Consider the following 17,814-nt stretch of genomic DNA (forward strand, 5'->3'; position numbering starts at 1 on the left):
CAGTTTGATTACCAGAGACATGTTCAACAAAGTGAAAAGATAGCCTGCAGAATGGGAGATAATATTTGTAAACCATATAGTTAATTTTATGAAGTAGGGGGTTTAATTTTATTCTTTTGCATTGGTTGTTCCAGCACTGTATGTTGAAAAGATTATTGTTGTTGTTTTGTGTATGTGTGTTTTAAAGTATACTCTCCATTTTATTTTTTTTTCCCCAGAGAACAGTTTTTCTTCAGTCCTAAGGACTTAGCTCTTTACATGGGTTTTTGTGGAAGTTGTGGGGTAGTACCCTTGGGTCTAAATCAAGGTTGGGGGGGGTTGGTCCTTCCAGGTTTTATGAGTGCAATTCCTGACTCCCTTGCTGACGATGGCACAGCTCACACAGTGATGTAGTCTCACACAGAGCTTGGGAAGCATATAGGCATCGAAGACACTTGCTTTGGAAATGTCCCTGATGACAGTGGCCTCTACTATGTTCTGAATAATGACTTTCTTAATGGCCTCGCCCTTGGGCACACAACTAGCAGAGCTGGTGTAGCAAACACCAGCTGCACTTGGCCAGAACCCTTTCTGACACGACCATTATTCCTTCTTTTCTTGGTTATCTTGGAAGTGAGGACCCAAGAGAGTGAAAAGATTATTACTTATCTATTGACTTATGTCATTACCAAATTGTTTCTACTACTTTATTACTGCAGCTTTGTAATAAATAATTTTGAAACTGGGAGGTCTAAATTCTGTAAGTTTCGGGATGCCATAGTTGTTCAGTCAGTTGAGCATCTGACTCCTGATTTTGGCTCAGGTCATGATCTCAGGGTTATGAGATGGAGCCCTGTGTTGGACACTAAGTGTGGAGTTTGCTTAAGATTCTCTTCCTGCCCCTGTTTCCCACCTCCCCACCTCCTCTGAGGTGTGCATACTTGCACGCTCTTTCTCAAACAAACAAACAAAAACAAAACAAAAAACCCCCTGCAAGTTCCTTAATCTTTTTGAAGATTGCTTTGGATAGTCTGTTTCCATATAAATTTTACAATTAACCTGTCAAATTCTGGGAAAAAAAAATAGCAGCTTGCACTTTGAGAGGGATTAGTTTGAATGCATAGATCAGTTTGTGGAATATTGCCATCTTAACAGTAATAGTGCCTTCTGACCCACGAGTATGGGATGTTTTTCCATTTATTTAGATATTCTTTAATTTCTTTCACTGACGTTTTGTAGATTTCCAGTATATAAATCTTGTGCTTCAAAAAATTTATTTCTAATTTCTTTTCTTTTGTAAATAGAGTTGTTTTCTTGATTGTGTTTTTGAATTATTCTCATACTTTCCTTTAATTCTTTAAACATAGTTTCCTTTAGTTCATTAGGTGATTTAAAGTCTTTGTTTAAGAAGTCCAAAGTCTGGACTTTGTTAGGGAGAACTGACTGGTTGTTTTCTTTTGCATGGGCTATAAGTTCCTGTTTCTTTAAGTGTTTCATATTTTTTCTGTTTTAAACAATATATTGGGGAAACACTGGAAATCAGATGCTTTCCCCAGGGTTTGTTGTTGTTGCTGTTTTTTGTTTTTGTTATAGTGTTGCTGTTTTTTTATTCATTTGTTTAGGGACTTTCCGGCACTCTTTCTGTAAAGCCTGCGTTTTTTGTCATGTGTTACCATTGAAGTCTCTACCTGGTTAGCTTAGTGGTCAGCTAATGATTAGACGACTGAGATTTCCATAAATGCTTTGAACCAATAACTCTCCCAACCTTTATAACATATATCTTCAGGGCACCAGGGTGGCTCAGTGGGTTAAGCCTCTGCCTTCGGCTCAGGTCATGATCTCAGGGTCCTGGGATCGAGTCCTGCCTCAGGCTCTCTGTTCCGCAGGGAGCCTGCTTCCTCCTCCTCTCTCTCTCTCTGCCTGCCTCTCTGCCTACTCGTGATCTCTGTCTGTCAAATAAATAAATAAAATCTGTTTTTTAAAAAAAACCTATATCTTCAGTGATCTTGCTGGCAGTTTACAATTCTGCTTTAGCTTGTGCAGAGTCTCCACACAACCTAGAGATGAGAGATTAGAACCTTCTTCTGTCTTTTCTGTGTATGCACACAATCCTGAACATGTTCTTCTAGATTTCCAAGAAAGCATGTGAGCTTTTCAAAGTCCCTTCTGGACCTTGCCTTCCTCTGTTCTTTTTAGGTGTTTTGATTAGCCCCAATAAGTAACATCATCTTAGGCAGCAGCAATGTTAAAACAATTGTCACTGATATTTTTTTTTTTCTTTCAAATTCCCTAGAATCAGGGATGTTGGTACAGAGCATGTTCTGAGTCAAGTCAAATAAAGACACATCCTGGGAATGGGGATTTTCGGTAAGCCTGCCATAAGCTGGTCAAATGTTGACAATTATGCGGCTTTTGGGAAGTTCCAAACCCATTCTATTCTCTACAGTTAGAATGCTGGCTTGATGATTATCACAGTTATGAAGCTTTGGGTCCTGAAGGCTACCATGAAGCTGATATGGAAAAATTGTTCTTACCAAGATGCAGCCATTTTTCTGGATAAACACGACTTGGAATTTTGTAACTCTTTAGTTAATGTCCAGAATAGGGAAAAAGTTGATTTTGACTTTTGCCCGAGTTTTATTGCAGATTTTTGTAGGTCCTTATTCTGCCATTCAAAAAGCACGCTTTTCTTTTTTTCACGAGGTTAAAAGGTAATTTTTTGATAAGGTAAAATCATGATACCCAAATCAATACAAATATTATATAAACTCATGCCAAAGAGTTTTATTTTATTTAACTCATTACTTAATGTGGGGCCCAGGAAGATGCTACAGATTCAAGAGGGTATGGAAGGGACACATGCACGCACACACACATACACAGGCAAAGAGAATGTTGTCTGATTTTACATATGATGCATATTTGGTTAGTGCTGACCACCACCTACCAGTTGTATTTCGCAGATCCCAATACACTTGCATTTCTTCAGAAAATAATCATTAGCATTGTGATTAGTTTACTACCACTTTCAGAGTTGTAAAATACCTGAAGGACGGTGAAAACAAAAATACATTAGAAGGGTAGATGGACAGGACACATGGTCATCTTTTTTGTCCACATCAAAGTCTTTCACAATTTTATAATATAAATATTAGTATATTTAGTATAAATTATAAATATATTAGTATAAATATATTAGTACAAATATTAGTATAGTATAAATAGGAATGGAGAGGAGAGCATGGGAATGGCACACAGACATGTGGTCAAAGGGGTTGTTTATGACCCCATCTTTGGGGATAATTTCTTTCATGTGCCCCAGACTCTTCATCTGTGAGGGAAAGGGGATGGCCCAACTGATCACTGAGGCTCCTTCCATTCCAGCCGTGTTCTTTAAAGTGTGGATCTTGGGCTGCCAGTGGCAGCATCACCTGAAAAGTTCTTAGAAATGCAAATCATCAGGCTCCATCCCAGTCCAACTGGATCAGACACTCCAGGCTGGGTCCCAAGAATCCATGTTTTAACAAACTCTCCAGGTGATTCAGATACAATTACATTTTGAGGACCATTACATCCCAGGTTTGTGATATGGGTCTTTGATATCAGGGAGATTCGGTTGTCCTAAGAGTCTGTTTGCTACCTCCTCTTGAAGTTGGAAAGCGTGCAGTTCCACATTTGTATAAAAGAGAAAGTCATTTCGGTCGAAGCTTCTTTGCTCTAGGCAAAACTGCAATCTACTATTTATTTCAACATAACCAGTTTCAAGAGGTCTCAGAGAAGTATTTCTTGAAGCTTTGGGTTTCACATATTTTACACAGTTAGAAGACCTCTTCCAGTTGTCATGTCAGGCAGAATGAGATAAGTCTTTCCAGATCTTACACCAGAAAACATTTCTGTTTGCTCCTTTCCTGCAAAGGCGATGATCACAGGGAACTATATGGCATAATTGGAAAACTTCTCCTTAAACTGTGTCCCAGGGTGGGGCACTCCTGCTCTTATGTATGATGAGCTATTCTGTTTCTGTTCATACACAGAGGGTTAGTCTGTCCTGTTTGCCATTGTCACTTCTTTAGAGGTCACAGCTGTGCTGTGCCATATAAAGTGGTGGTTTTCAAACATCCTAATTCTATAACATACCTTCTGTATATTATCAGCATTGTGCTCTTCCTAGTGTTTCCTACACTAGTATTCTCTGCTTAGCTCCATCCGATTGACTGGTATAAAGACCATAATTGTTTCTAACCTGTTGCCTTGACCATCTATGAAAACTCTTTTATCCGTGAGTTACCCTTAAGAATGGGTTACTAATTACAGTGACCAAAGTAGTACCCATGAACTTAAGAACCACTGCGACTTCAGAACTTGTCAATAACCACTATTCACCCTGTAGGCCAGTTTCTCCAGGAGGTATTCCTAGGTTAGCTAGGAAGAAAGCATTACGTATAGTCAATTCTCTCTCTTGAAGATTCATAACATACATTGTGTTAAAGGCTCTGAGAGTCTTACCATAGAGAAACTTACCTGTGTTTGACTCAATGTTTTCCAAACTTTGAGCATGGAACGTTTGTATTACTGACATATCTAATGCCGTCCAGCTTGGGAGAGACAGGTGTAGAAGGTTTGAGTTGATGTATTAGAGCAGATATTTCATAGATTCCGATTTCATTCACTTATGATCAAATGAGGGAAACTATTTGAGGGCCAATCTTAGATAACAAAGTATCAGTGTAAATGTGAGTTATGTACCGATGGTAGTAGTTGAGTCTACTGCGGCTTTGTTACTCAAAACCTGGGAGCCTTTTGGAAATATAGAATCTCGGGTGCCTGGGTGGCTCAGTGGGTTAAGCCTCTGCCTTGGGCTCAGGTCATGATCTCAGGGTCCTGGGATTGAGCCCCGCATGGGGCTCTCTGCTCAGTGGGGAGCCTGCTTCCCCCTGCCCTCTGCCTGCCTCTCTGCCTACTTGTGATCTCTGTCAAATAAATAAATAAAATATTTTTTAAAAAAAGAAAAAACAGTCTCGGGCCTTAATCTAGATTTATTTCATCAAAAGCTTCATTTGGGTGAGATGTGATTCCCATACATTTTAAAGTCTGAAAAGCATTGATTACAGCATTTTCCCCTGGTATTTCCTTTTTTCACTCCCTATTCCATCTAGAATTCCTTGGGATGCTTCCCTTCCTGGATATTCAAAATCTTTGCCATTATTATTATTATTTTTTAAATATTCCATTCATTTATTTGACAGAGAGAGAGAGATAGAGATTACAAGTAGGCAGAGAGGCAGGCAGAGAGAGAGGGGGAAGCAGGCCCCCCGCTGAGCATAGAGCCTGATGTGGGGCTCGATCCCAGGACCCTGGGATCATGACTTGAGCTGAAGGCAGAGGCTTAACACACTGAGCCACCCAGGTGTCCCTGGCATTATTTTTAGGCAAACTTTTGTTTCTCTTTCCCTTCTCTGAATTCCAGTATCCTATGTGGTTTGTTTTATACCAACATTATGGCTGGGTCTGGGAAAATTCTATGAGGATCATAGTAAACTTTTGAAAATTAATAACATTCTCTAGATTGTTGGACACTTTTAATTAGTTTTCTGAAGTTGGTCTCTCTAAGTATTTCTTTAATCATAGGAAAGAGTGGGGGAGTGTATTAATGATCTCCCTCCATTTAAAAAAGTTCCTAAGTGTTAAATACATAAATTCTGCATGTATTAAAAATAACATTCTTCATCACAATAATTTATTTTCACATGTATGACTATCAGAACCATGCAGTGGTAGCCACAATAAACATTATACAGGGGGCTCCTGGACAATTCAGTCAGGGAAACCACTGACTCTTGATTTCGGCTTTGGTTCATGTTCTTGGATGAGTCCCATGTCAGGGTCCCCACTCCACCTAAAGTCTGCTTGAGTTTCTTTCTCTCTCTTCTCTGCTCCTCTTGCCCTGTGCACACACACACTCTCCCTCAAAAAAAAAAAAAAAAAAAAAAAAAAATCACAGTGAGACTCTATAGGTTAAATATCAACTTCTTCCATGGAAGGCAGATTAAATAACAAATTTGGGCTAGACCTTAATTAAAATGTCTGAGATTTGACCACGTTTTCATTACACAATGAATGTAGGTTTTGATGACCCCAGTCTCCAGGTATTTCCAGAGGAAGCAGTGAAAGGAAAATTTAAATTCCAACAAAGATTTACCCCATTTATTCTTTTTTGGGGAAGAAGAGCTGTATACTGAAATCTAAAACATTAAAAACTCGTAACTGTTCTTGTTCCAAGCAGATGCCTGGTCTCCAGTTTTATTAGCCTATAAGATCATAGAATTCCAGAAATATTCCTGAAAGTTTTCTTTTCCTTCAACCCTTGTGCTCATATTTATTCATGTCAGTGAAGAGAGTAGCCTTAATATTTGAAAACATGTATCATGTAAAGAGGAAGTGAGAATTGCAAATATGGGAAAAGAATGCAGTACAAAGAAGGGCATTCTGCTTAGCAGAGAAAGGATGAAAGCTTCGGAGAACCAGCTGAATGTATGAGATCACTAACTCAACATTTTAAATTCCCCTGTGCTGAACTTTAATGGTTTGCAAGAAATCTGAAAGGCATTAAGTTTCTAGGAAAAACTGTTGCAACTCTGGATTTTTGCCTGTCCTTTGACACTAGTAAGACTGTTTAAAAATAAAGTTATCAAGGGAACTTAATCTGTCTCTAAAATGAAGAATAAAATTCTGTTCTTACAAGCCTCTGATATGACGTATCTTCACACTTTAAAAAAGCTCAAATTCACTGAGGATTAAAATATTAAGAATCTATTCATGCAGAGAAAACAAGAGTTGTTTTCTCAGTGTCAAGGAATGATTGGCTTTGAAACTCTAGAATAGCATGTCCAATACTGCTTTCTGTAATGATGACAGTGCTCCATATTTACAGTTAAATATGGTAGCCACTAGCCACATGTAGCTCTTGAACATTTGAAACATGGCTAATATGATGGAGAAACTGAATATTTATTTATTTTTATTTTGATTTAAATTTAAATAGCTATAGTGGCGGACACCTGGGTGGCTCAGTCAGTTAAGCTTCAGACTCTTGATTTCAGCTCAGGTCATGATCTCAAGGTCATGAGATCCAGCCCTGCATGGGGCTCTGCACTCAATAGGGAGTCAACTTGGGACTCTCTTTCCTTCTCCCTCTGTCACTGAGCCCCCGCCGCCAGCACACTCACTCACTCTCTTTCTAAAATAAATAAGTAAATCTTAAAAAATAGCAGCTACAGTGGTCAGTGACTACTGTGTTAGATAATTCAGCTCTAAGAATATTTTCTTTCCATTGTGAATTAAAATTTACAGCATTTTTATTTCTTAACATTATTTTCTAGTTTACAGATTTAGGGGAAAAAACATTTTGTACCTCAGATGAGAACAAATTTTATAATATTTGTAAAGCCATTGTTTATAGATGTTTTCTTGAAAATAATACTAAGTTGTCCACTAGACAATGTTATATAAGTGATAGAAATACTTGACATGAAGTCCAAGATACCCTTACATCTGTAGTCTACAGGGAAGGCTTAACTGAAAATTACCAAGGGAAACCTGAGCACAACAAAGAGAGATCACCCCTGGTGCTGTAGTTCTGTCATTTTCTCTTTTTATTTTTATTGCATTTTTAAAAGAAAGATTTTTTATTTGAGAGAGAGAGAGAGAGACAAACAGAGAGAGAGAGAGAGTGTACGCACGCATGTCCAAGTCTGGGAAGAGGCAGAGGGAGAGAGTCTTCAAGCGGACTCTCTACTGAGTGTGGAGCCCGAGGCAGGGGTCCATCTCACTACTCATGAGATCACAACCTGAGCTAAAACCAAAAGCTAGACAGTGGGGCCAACTGAGTCACTCAGGCACCCCTATTTCTACCAATTCTGAGTGACTTTATCAAGTCCTTTGATTTATTTTATCCTTTTCTGACTGGCATTCGAAATTTGAGGCTAGGCTAAATAAAGGACGCAATTTTTAGATGTGTACACTGCCTACCTGTCACCACCACCAGGAAAGATCAGAGGAGATGAACCAGCATGAGTAGTGGCCTGCAAAGAAGACCCCCATGAGCTCTTCCTTATTTTAAATGTAATGCAAATGGTATTTCTTAAAACATCATCTTTTCGCTGGGTCTCTCCTTCAGGACTGGATTATAGACCACATAGGAAAACCAGTTTCATTACTTGATAATTATGCACAGACTGGGCACATATGAGACAGCAAGCTAGAAAACAATCCTCTTTCAAGCCCCCTGTCTGCTCTCCTTTCCTGCACATTCGTCTCACAGATCTTGTTTGCAGGTACTGGAAAGTTTAGCCCACGTGTGTGCCAGCCCCTGTTGTGGTTCTTTTGAAGAGCAATTTGGGCTGTGCTGTGTACTAAATGTGCCTCCCCCCATATTCATATGTTGAAGCCCCAACCCCCAGCATGATGGTATTAAGAGGTAGGACCTTTGGGAGGTGATTACAGGCGAGAACTGGCCTGTGATGACAAACCCAAGAAGAAAGCTTTCCTCGGGAGCTGAGTTGGCTGGCAACTTGATCTTGGACTTCACAGCCTGCAAAACTGTGAGAAATCAATGTCTGTTGTTTAAACCACCCAGTCTATGATATTTTTGTTACAGCAGCCTAAGTTAAGACAGCTTGAGAAAAGGAGAGAAGCCCCCCTCCCACTCTCCCTTTAAATGCAAAACTAACATACAAAGGCATCCTTAATAATCTTACTCTAATGGTATAGAAGCTGCAGGGAGGTGGTGTAGGTAAGTTTTGAGTTGCCCCTTAGAGAATCATGCACAGATGTTCTAATGCTTCCCTTTAGGCCTGGAGATATAGTGGACCATGATAACCTCACCGAGCTGAGAGAATTAATTGGCATCTGGTGGAAGGAATCTCAAAATTAGGAGGCACAAGATTTATAAAAGCAAAGAATATAAATATGTTTTTAAAAAAAGCCTTTTTCTAACCTTCAGGGGATGATGCTTAAAATGGAAAAATACCAATATTCATCTCCTTTTAATCACAAAACACCTCCGAACAGTTCACACGGTATATATAATATGTGGAAAGACCTTCACAAGGCTTAGCATGTATTTACACTTTGCCTATAGAATTAAGATACATTTTTTAAAAAAAATTTTATTTATTTATTTGACAGAGACCACAAGTAGGCAGAGAGGCGGGCAGAGAGAGAGAGGCGGGGGGAAGCAGACTACCCACCGAGCAGAGAGCCTGTTGCGGGGCTCCATCCCAGGACCCCGAGATCATGACCTGAGCTTAAGGCAGAGGCTTGACCCACTGAGCCACCCAGGCACCCCAGAATTAAGATAATTTTTAAAAATGCCTAAGCAAAATTGGAATGTGGGAACGTTTACTTCTGACAACCTCTGCCTACCTGTTCTTTTTGTTACTATCCTGCCTTTCTTCCTTCTGAAACGCCTGCCCCTCCCAAACATAGACACACAAATATACCAACACAGACACACATTCACAGGTCCTACATATGGAAAAACAATCTTCAATCTTTATACTTCCTGTTTGTTCTCTGCACTACCCACCCCCTCCACCTTTTTTGAAAGATTTATTTATTTGAGAGAAATTGTGTGTTTGTGTGTGTGTGTGTGTGTGTGTGTGTGTATGCGTGTGCCTGTGGGGTGGGAGGGGTTGGGGGGTCTAGGTGGAGAAGGAGAGAATCTTTCAAGCAGACTCCATGCTGAGTGCAGAGCTCCATACAGGACTCAATCCCCTGACCCTGAGATCATGAATGGAGCCAAAATCAAGACTACAACACTTAACTGACTGAGCCATCCAGGCATCCCTCTGGCCCTCTTTTTGTAATGTATAATCCATTTAAATCTTCCAGTGCAGTGTCTTATGCTCAGAATCTTTCCTGCCCTCCTAAACCCTGACAGGATTTGTGGTCTTTTGTCCTAGGCCCTTAGGTTTTACTTTTTAGTGAGTGGTCAGAAAAAAATAATTCCCGCTAGAGTTCTCACTTAAAAGGAAAGACGTTAATGTGTGATAGCTTTCAGATACCAGATGTACACTCCTGAACAGTACATGGGCTTCGGAAATTAACTATGTGACCCACAGGCGTGCCTCAAAGGGCAACTGAAGATAGGTTGGGGGTTGGTGGAAGAGGTGCTGCTGGAGCGTAGGGCCTTTTCTGTTCTCTTCAATTCACACCATCTAGATAACTTTACAAAGAATTTTTTTCTAGGGGATTATTTGTCACTCATTGAATTGGTTTTGGGGGTGCAGCCAAAAATGAGGCCAAAAAAGCTTTCTTTTATCGCCTATTGCATAGTGGTGATTCCCCAGGTTTTTATAGGTTAAAAAAAAGTTTATATTTTTTGCAGGTAGAATTATTTATCAGTAAGTCCTAAGGGGCTTTAAAAAATAGGACTAGAATTTCATGGAGACAAAAACTTCATTTGACACAGGTTTAATAGTAAAGCTTTTCACTGTTTCCTTCATTAGTCTTGAAGTTGCAAGTTCTTGTGAAGTGAACTATGGAAACTCTGTAACGTTCCAGACACCCCTGTCTCCCAGGTGGTGTGTGCATTATCTCCATGAAGATTGCGACAGCAGAAATGCAAAGAGAAAGAGCCAAATGTTGGCTTTGGACTGCCAGAGCAGTCTCTGAAGTCCTCTGGTTTCCTTTTAGTCCTTCCCATTGGCTAGCCGCTACTTGTTCTTTGTCACTTGGCTGAAGTCTCCAGTACGCCTTCTCCAGTTTCCGGTACGTTCTCCTATTTTGGCTTCATGGTGTCAGAGCACACTTTTATCTCAGTATTTAACACACCTTGAAATTACTCATGTTACCCCTTTCTTGGCAGGAGCCTTGTCTTATTCATCTTTGTACTTCCCCCCATCCCGCCCCCTCAGAGCGTCTGCTTTGGGGCCTACCACATGGTAAGTTGCTCAATAAATGTTTATCAGACAGAGGGAACTAGGTAGGATTGGGATGAATTCTGAATCACATTTTGTATTAACAGAACTAAGAGTAACAGGGAGTTGGCAAACTCTTGGTAGAAGGCCAGACAGTAAATATTTCACACTTTGCACGCCATCCTGTCTCTTTCACAACTTCTCACGTCTGCCATTCTAGCAGGAAAGTAGATAATACACAAATGATTGGGTGTGGCTGTGCTCCAATGCAACTTAATTTACAAAAACAAGTGGCACAAAGATTTGGCCTCAGGGATCTAGTTTGCCGGCTCCTGTGCTATAAACTAGGAGTGGTTTACTGACCTCATGTAGTTCCATACTTAGAGTTTATTTGTACAGGGCTGTTCTTCCCCAGAACTCTTAAGTATTTTTGCATATTTGAATGAGAGTGTATTATGGTAGAATAGTAATCTACTCTGGTTTGCTGGTGGCCTGAAGATTTAATGTCCAAGCAAAGAAGTATAATTTACAACCAAGAGGAAGCTTCCTCACTAAGAGAAAGCAATTTAAGTCCCACTAGGTCTAATGTACTTCTGAGTGGGAAGAAACAATTAATATCGGCTGTTCAAGCAAACGGTATTCTTAAGAACAATCTGTTCTAGTGTCTCCCAGGTCATCAAGACAATGAACTTCTTAACAGACGGGAATTATGAGCTTAATAAAGTTGTAATACTGTTTCTGCTTGTCAGAGGAAGCTCATTATTCACAGACTCTGTTTCCTTGCGTCCTCCTGTTGTCCCACCATTTCTTGACATTAGTGATGTTCTCTGGTAGGCCTGTCTCTCACAGGGCTCCACGTAATCCAAGCTGGACCTTGGCTTGTATGGCTCTCTGCTAATAAGATTAAGCCTTGAGGGTAGCGGGAGGGCAGACTCTAAGGGCTCTAGGATCCCTTTCAGTTCTCAAATTTATAAAATTCTTTGTCCTCTCTAAATACCTCTTTTCCATCCTCACCCAGCTCTGGCCTAGGCACCCATACTACATTTAAATTAGCTGTTCCTTCTCTGAACTCTGATTGCTTCTTTAGGCTATAGCACATATGGCAGAGTTCGTTTGAATATTAGTCTGATTTCTGTGTATTTCCCCTTCCTTCTGTGTGTTACCTTCACTTGAACTCCGGGGAATCCCCAGAATTTAATCAAACACCAACGTAAGCATTTTCAGATGCTTACTTATAGACGCTTCGTAAGTTTGGGGCTGAGGCTGTGAGAAGGCCAGTGCAAGGGCAATGGGGCTATGAGAGGAAGGTGTGGACGGACAGACTTGCCCAAATGGAGCTGGGAAGGGAAGGAAGGAAGGACCAGGATGTGGAGGGAGTCAGCACTACGATGAACTGATCCACTTGTCCTCAGGAACCACTTGCTCTCAGGAACTAATGGTTACTGCCCATGGGCAACCCACCATCTAAAACCCACCAGGGCCTTTATTTGTGCTCTGGACAAAGATGGAGTACTTGCAGGGAAGAGAAAATATTTTTTCTTACTACTCTTCTAGGTTCTCCGGCTGAGGCCCTACACATTATATAGATGAAAGACACATTAATAAGAGAAAAATAGCTTGGGGGCAGCCCTTTGTCCCGGTGGTAGTGGAGGTTGCAGGTCTTCTAAGGTAGGTCCCCCCCGACCATCCCACCATGGAGGAGGCAGAGAGCACAGCTGTGGCCCTGGATGCTTTCACCTTCTACTGCATGGGTGATGAAGGCACTAGCCATGCAAGCTCAAGAGATGGTGGTCCGTGTGGCCCATGTGGGCCTGTGAATGGAAGTGATCAGGGCTGCATAGCAGAGGGACAGGTGCATGATTGGTCTCCAACTCCAGAGCTACCTGCCAGGGTTTAAAATTGTAAATGAGAATACAGAATATTATTTATAAGGAAATGAGAGTGAGTAAGTCATCTCTAACCTCTCCTAGCCTTTTTTTTTTTTCCATGAGAGAGACCGTATTAAAGTTATATATTCAAAGACTGCATAATCCTGCCTCCAGCACCAGTAGTTTCTCTGTTTCATGATCCAAAGCTTCTTCAGTAACAAATGAAATGGTCCAGGGGCATGGAAAATACGACTTTTATATTGGTCTGTGATTGGCCGTGAGCTCCAGCATTTTCACTGAAGGGAGTTTTGTTTTGGGGAGAAAAAAAAAAAAAAAAGGTCTTTTGTGCTTTGCTAGGAAAGGCTCCATGAGACCAGGTCAAGGTGGCCATGAATATCTTAAAGAATGGTTGGATGGGTTGGATTGCTATCAAGAATGTATGCAAAATGTTTGAATATGATATTATAGTTTTATATTAAATATTTCCACATATTAGTACAGCCTCATACGAGCACATTTTATTTTATTTTATTTATTTATTTTTTTAAAATTTTATTTATTTATTTGACAGACAGAGATCACAAGTAGGCACCGAGGCAGGCAGAGAGAGAGGGGGAAGCAGGCTCCCAGCGTAGCAGAGAGCCTGATGCGGGACTCGATTCCAGGACCCTGGGATCATGACCTGAGCCAAAGGCAGAGGCTTTAACCCACTGAGCCACCCAGGCGCTCCTATGAGCACATTTTAAAACTGAAAATAAATCCTTTTTTTTTTTTTTTTTTTTTAAGAGAGAGAGAGAGAGCATGAAGGGGAGTGCAGAGGGAGAGAGAGAATCTTAGGGAGGCTCCAGGTGCTGCATGGAGCTGGAGGTGGGGCTTGATCTTACCACTCTGAGATCATGACCTGAGCCAAAATCGAGTCTGACGCTTAACCAACTGAGCCATCCAGGTGCCCCTATAAATCCTTGCTTCTGTATTTAATTTTATCTATCATCTATCTATCTATCTATCTATCTATCTAATTTCAAGATTTTATTTATTTATTTGACAGAGAGAGATCACAAGTAGGCAGAGAGGCAGGCAGGGGTGGAAAGCAGTTCCCCGCTGAGCACAGAGCTTGATTCTAGGACCCTGAGATCACAACCTGAGCCAAAGGCAGAGGCTTAACCCACTGAGCTACCCAGGCACCCCAATCCTTGCTTTTTTAATGAACAAAACTCAAAATATGTAAAATTCAAGCCAGTAGAAGTCATCTAGCAGTTGAATAGTTTATTTAATTCAAATGAGAAGACTTTCTTTTACCTCTCTGATTAAAACATGTCAGATAGGAAAAAAGAAAACCAATCAGAAGTTTATTAACATGTGCATTATGCTTACCTATGGGAGCACTCAGATGTGAGTAACTCAAAGTATTGGTTAGAACTTGGGCTTATATAGCATCTTTGCAAAGGAACAATACATTTTTAGAAAATTCACAAGACAAAGAAAAAGGACTTCTGAGTTTTCATGGCAGCAAATTGTGGGAACACAGATAAATTGGAAACTAATATCAGATAATGCTAGTTGTAGGAAGGTTTGTCATGTAGTTTCCTCTGGTGCCATCTCCAGGCTGATAAGGGTCTAAAATTGTCTCTGTGATTAACTCTTGTTCTTCTTGGAGGAGGCGGGTCCTTTGTAAGTTTATGTCCTGCTTTTAGGCAAATAGGAGAGGGCATGGAGCTTTTCCTACATCCACTTCCTCTCATTTGCCTTTAACTCAAAATAATCTTTACACCAGAGTGACATATTTGGGGGCGGTATATTCTGCCACTGGACAGTCACCTTGTCAAAGCAGAAAGTGGGAAGGAAAACCATGATGTCCTGGCCTAGATGGATTAGAATAGTTGGGAATTTCCCTGTGAGAGGAAACAAATGTGGACCCACTACCATCATTACACACTCTGCGTGGTTGCTAACGTTAGTTATTTCTTGTTAGTTAGTCTTGTTTTTAATTGCTTTTCTATTAATAAATTTCTTCATCCCAAAGTGCATAGAATAAGACGAACCAGGCAAAGTTCTTGTAAGGATAAGTGGATGTGTGTAAGTCTTGTAAAAGTATTCCATTATACCAAAATAAGGAATTATTATTAAATCAAAAGCTCTCTGAGGATCAATTTTTATTCTTCATTTATACCACATGATGACTCATATGTCAGAATATCATCAAGATATGAAGTTTGTGGAAAGTAGTTCCTGAATTTTCATCATATTGGTATTATCTTCATGAATCATTGAAGTTACAAAACTCTTCCTGCATTGAATGTTCATTCTCACTCTCCCTTCAGGCTTCAACTCATGTGTCCCTTTCTCTGTAATCCCTTTGTCAACACTCCTCTGCTCCAGCCTTCCCTGTTCTGTTCATTCCTTTTTTAAAAATTATTTTTATTAACATATAATGTATTATTTGCCCCAGGGGTATAGGTCTGTGAATTGTCAGTCTTACACACTTCACAGCACTCACTGTATCACATACCCTCCCCAATGTCCATAACCCAACCACTCTCCCCCTCTCCCCCCAGCAACCCTCAGTTTGTTTTGTGAGATTAAGAGTCTCTTATGGTTTGTCTCCCTCCTGATCCCATATTGTTTCATTTTTTCCTTCCCCATCCCCCAGACCCCCACTCTGCCTCTCAAATTCCTCATATCAGAGAGATCATATGATAATTGTCTTTCTCTGATTGACTTATTTTGCTCAGTATAATACCCTCTAGTTCCATCCACGTTGTTGCAATGGCGAGATTTCATTTCTTTTGATGCCTACATGATATTCCATTGTGTATATATACCACATCTTTATCCATTCATCTGTTGATGGACATCTACATTCTTTCCATAGTTTGGCTATTGTGGACATTGCTGCTATAAACATTCGGGTGCACGTGCCCCTTTGGAACACTACATTTGTATCTTTAGGGTAAATATCCAGTAGTTAGACTGCTGGGTCATAGGTAGCTCTATTTTCATCTTTTTGAGGAACCTCCATGCTGTTTTCCAGAGTGGCTGCATCAGCTTGTGTTCACAACAACAATGTAGGAGGGTTCCTCTTTCTCTGTATCCTCACCAGCATCTGTCATTTTCTGACTTATTAATTTCAGCCATTCCTACTGGTGTGAGGTGGTATCTCATTGCGGTTTTGATTTACATTTCCCTGTTGCTGAGTGATGTGGAACACTTTTTCATGTGTCTGTTAGTCATTTGGATGTCTTCTTTGCAGGAATGTCTGTTTATATCCTCTGCCCATTTCTTGATTGGGTTATTTGTTCTTTGAGTGTTGAGTTTGATAAGTTCTTTATAGATTTTGGATACTAGCCCTTTATCTGATATGTCATTTACAAATATCTTCTCCCATTCTGTCAGTTGTCTTTTGGTTTTGTTGACTGTTTCTTTTGCTGTCCAAAAGATTTTGATCTTGACGAAGTCCCAATAGTTCATTTTTGCCCTTGCTTCCCTTGCCTTTGGTGATGTTTCTAGGAAGAAGTTGCTGTGGCTGAGGTTGAAGAGGTTTCTGCCTGTGTTCTCCTCAAGGATTTTGATGGATTCCTGCTTCACATTGAGGTCTTTCATCCATTTTGAGTCCATTTTTTTGTGTGGTGTAAGGAAATGGTCCAATTTCATTCTTCTGCATGTGGCTGTCCCATTTTCCCAACACCATTTGTTGAAAAGACTATCTTTTTTCCATGAGTCATTCTTTCCTGCTTTGTTGAAGATTAGTTGACCACAGAGTTGAGGGTCTATTTCTGGGCTCTCTATTCTGTTCTATTGATCTATGTGTCTGTTTTTGTGCCAGTACCATACTGTCTTGATGATGACAGCTTTGTAATAGAGCTTGAAGTCTGGAATTGTGATGCCACAACTTTGACTTTCTTTTTCAACATTCCTTTGGCTATTCAAGGTCTTTTCTGGTTCCATATAAATTTTAGGATTATTTGATTCATCTCTTTGAAAAAAAAATTTGATGGTATTTTGATAGGGATTGCATTCAATGTGTAGATTGCTTCAAGTAGCATAGACGTTTTTGCAATATTTGTTTTTCCAATCCATGAGCATGGAATGTTTTTCCATTTCTTTGTGTCTTCCTCAATTTCTTTCATAAGTACTTTATAGTTTTCTGAGTACAGATTCTTTGCCTCTTTGGTTAGGTTTATTCCTAGGTATCTTATGGTTTTGGGTGCAATTGTAAATGGGATTGACTCCTTAATTTCTCTTTCTTCTGTCTTGCTGTCAGTGTATAGAAATACAACTGATTTCTGTGCATTGATTTTATACCCTGACACTTTACTGAATTCCTGTATGAATTCTAGCAATATTGTAGTGGAGTCTTTTGGGATTTCCACATAAAGTATCATATCATCTGCAAGGAGTGAGAGTTTGACTTCTTCTTTGCTGATTGAGATGCCTTTTATTTCTTTTTATGGTCTGATTGCTGAGGCTAGGACGTCTAGTACTATGTTGAATAGCAGTGGTGATAGTGGACATCCCTGCCATGTTTGTGACCTTAAGGGAAAAGCTTTCAGTTTTTCCCCATTGAGAATGACATTTGCTGTGGGTTTTTCATAGATGGCTTTGATGGTATTGAGGTATGTACCCTCTATACTTACACTGTGAGGAGTTTTGATCAAGAAAGGACGCTGTACTTTGTGAAATGTTTTTCAGCATCTATTGAGAATATCATATGGTTCTTATATTTTCTTTTATTAATGTATTGTATCACATTGATTGATTTGCAGATGTTGAACCAACCCTTACAGCCCAGGAATAAATCCCACTTGGTCGTGGTGAATAATCCTTTTAATGTACTGTTGGAGCCTATTGGCTAGTATTTTGGTAAGAATTTTTGCATCTGTGTTCATCAAGGATATTGGTCTGTAATTCCCCTTTTTGGTGGGGTCTTTGTCTGGTTTTGGGATCAAGGTAATGCTGGCCTCAAAGTTTTCCTTCCATTTCTATTTTTTGGAACAGTTTCAGGAGAATAGGTATTAATTCTTCTTTAAATGTTTTGTAGAATTCCCCTG

General features: G+C 40.0%; 1 pseudogene; it reads right to left on the reverse strand.

The window, feature by feature from the left end:
* Window positions 1-254: 254 nt before the first annotated feature.
* LOC111155654 lies at window positions 255-4,536 on the reverse strand (annotated as a pseudogene).
* Window positions 4,537-17,814: the final 13,278 nt, after the last annotated feature.

Source organism: Enhydra lutris, unplaced genomic scaffold, assembly GCF_002288905.1.
Source record: "Enhydra lutris kenyoni isolate GAN:26980312 unplaced genomic scaffold, ASM228890v2 scaffoldscaffold43, whole genome shotgun sequence".
Taxonomy (NCBI): domain Eukaryota; kingdom Metazoa; phylum Chordata; class Mammalia; order Carnivora; family Mustelidae; genus Enhydra; species Enhydra lutris.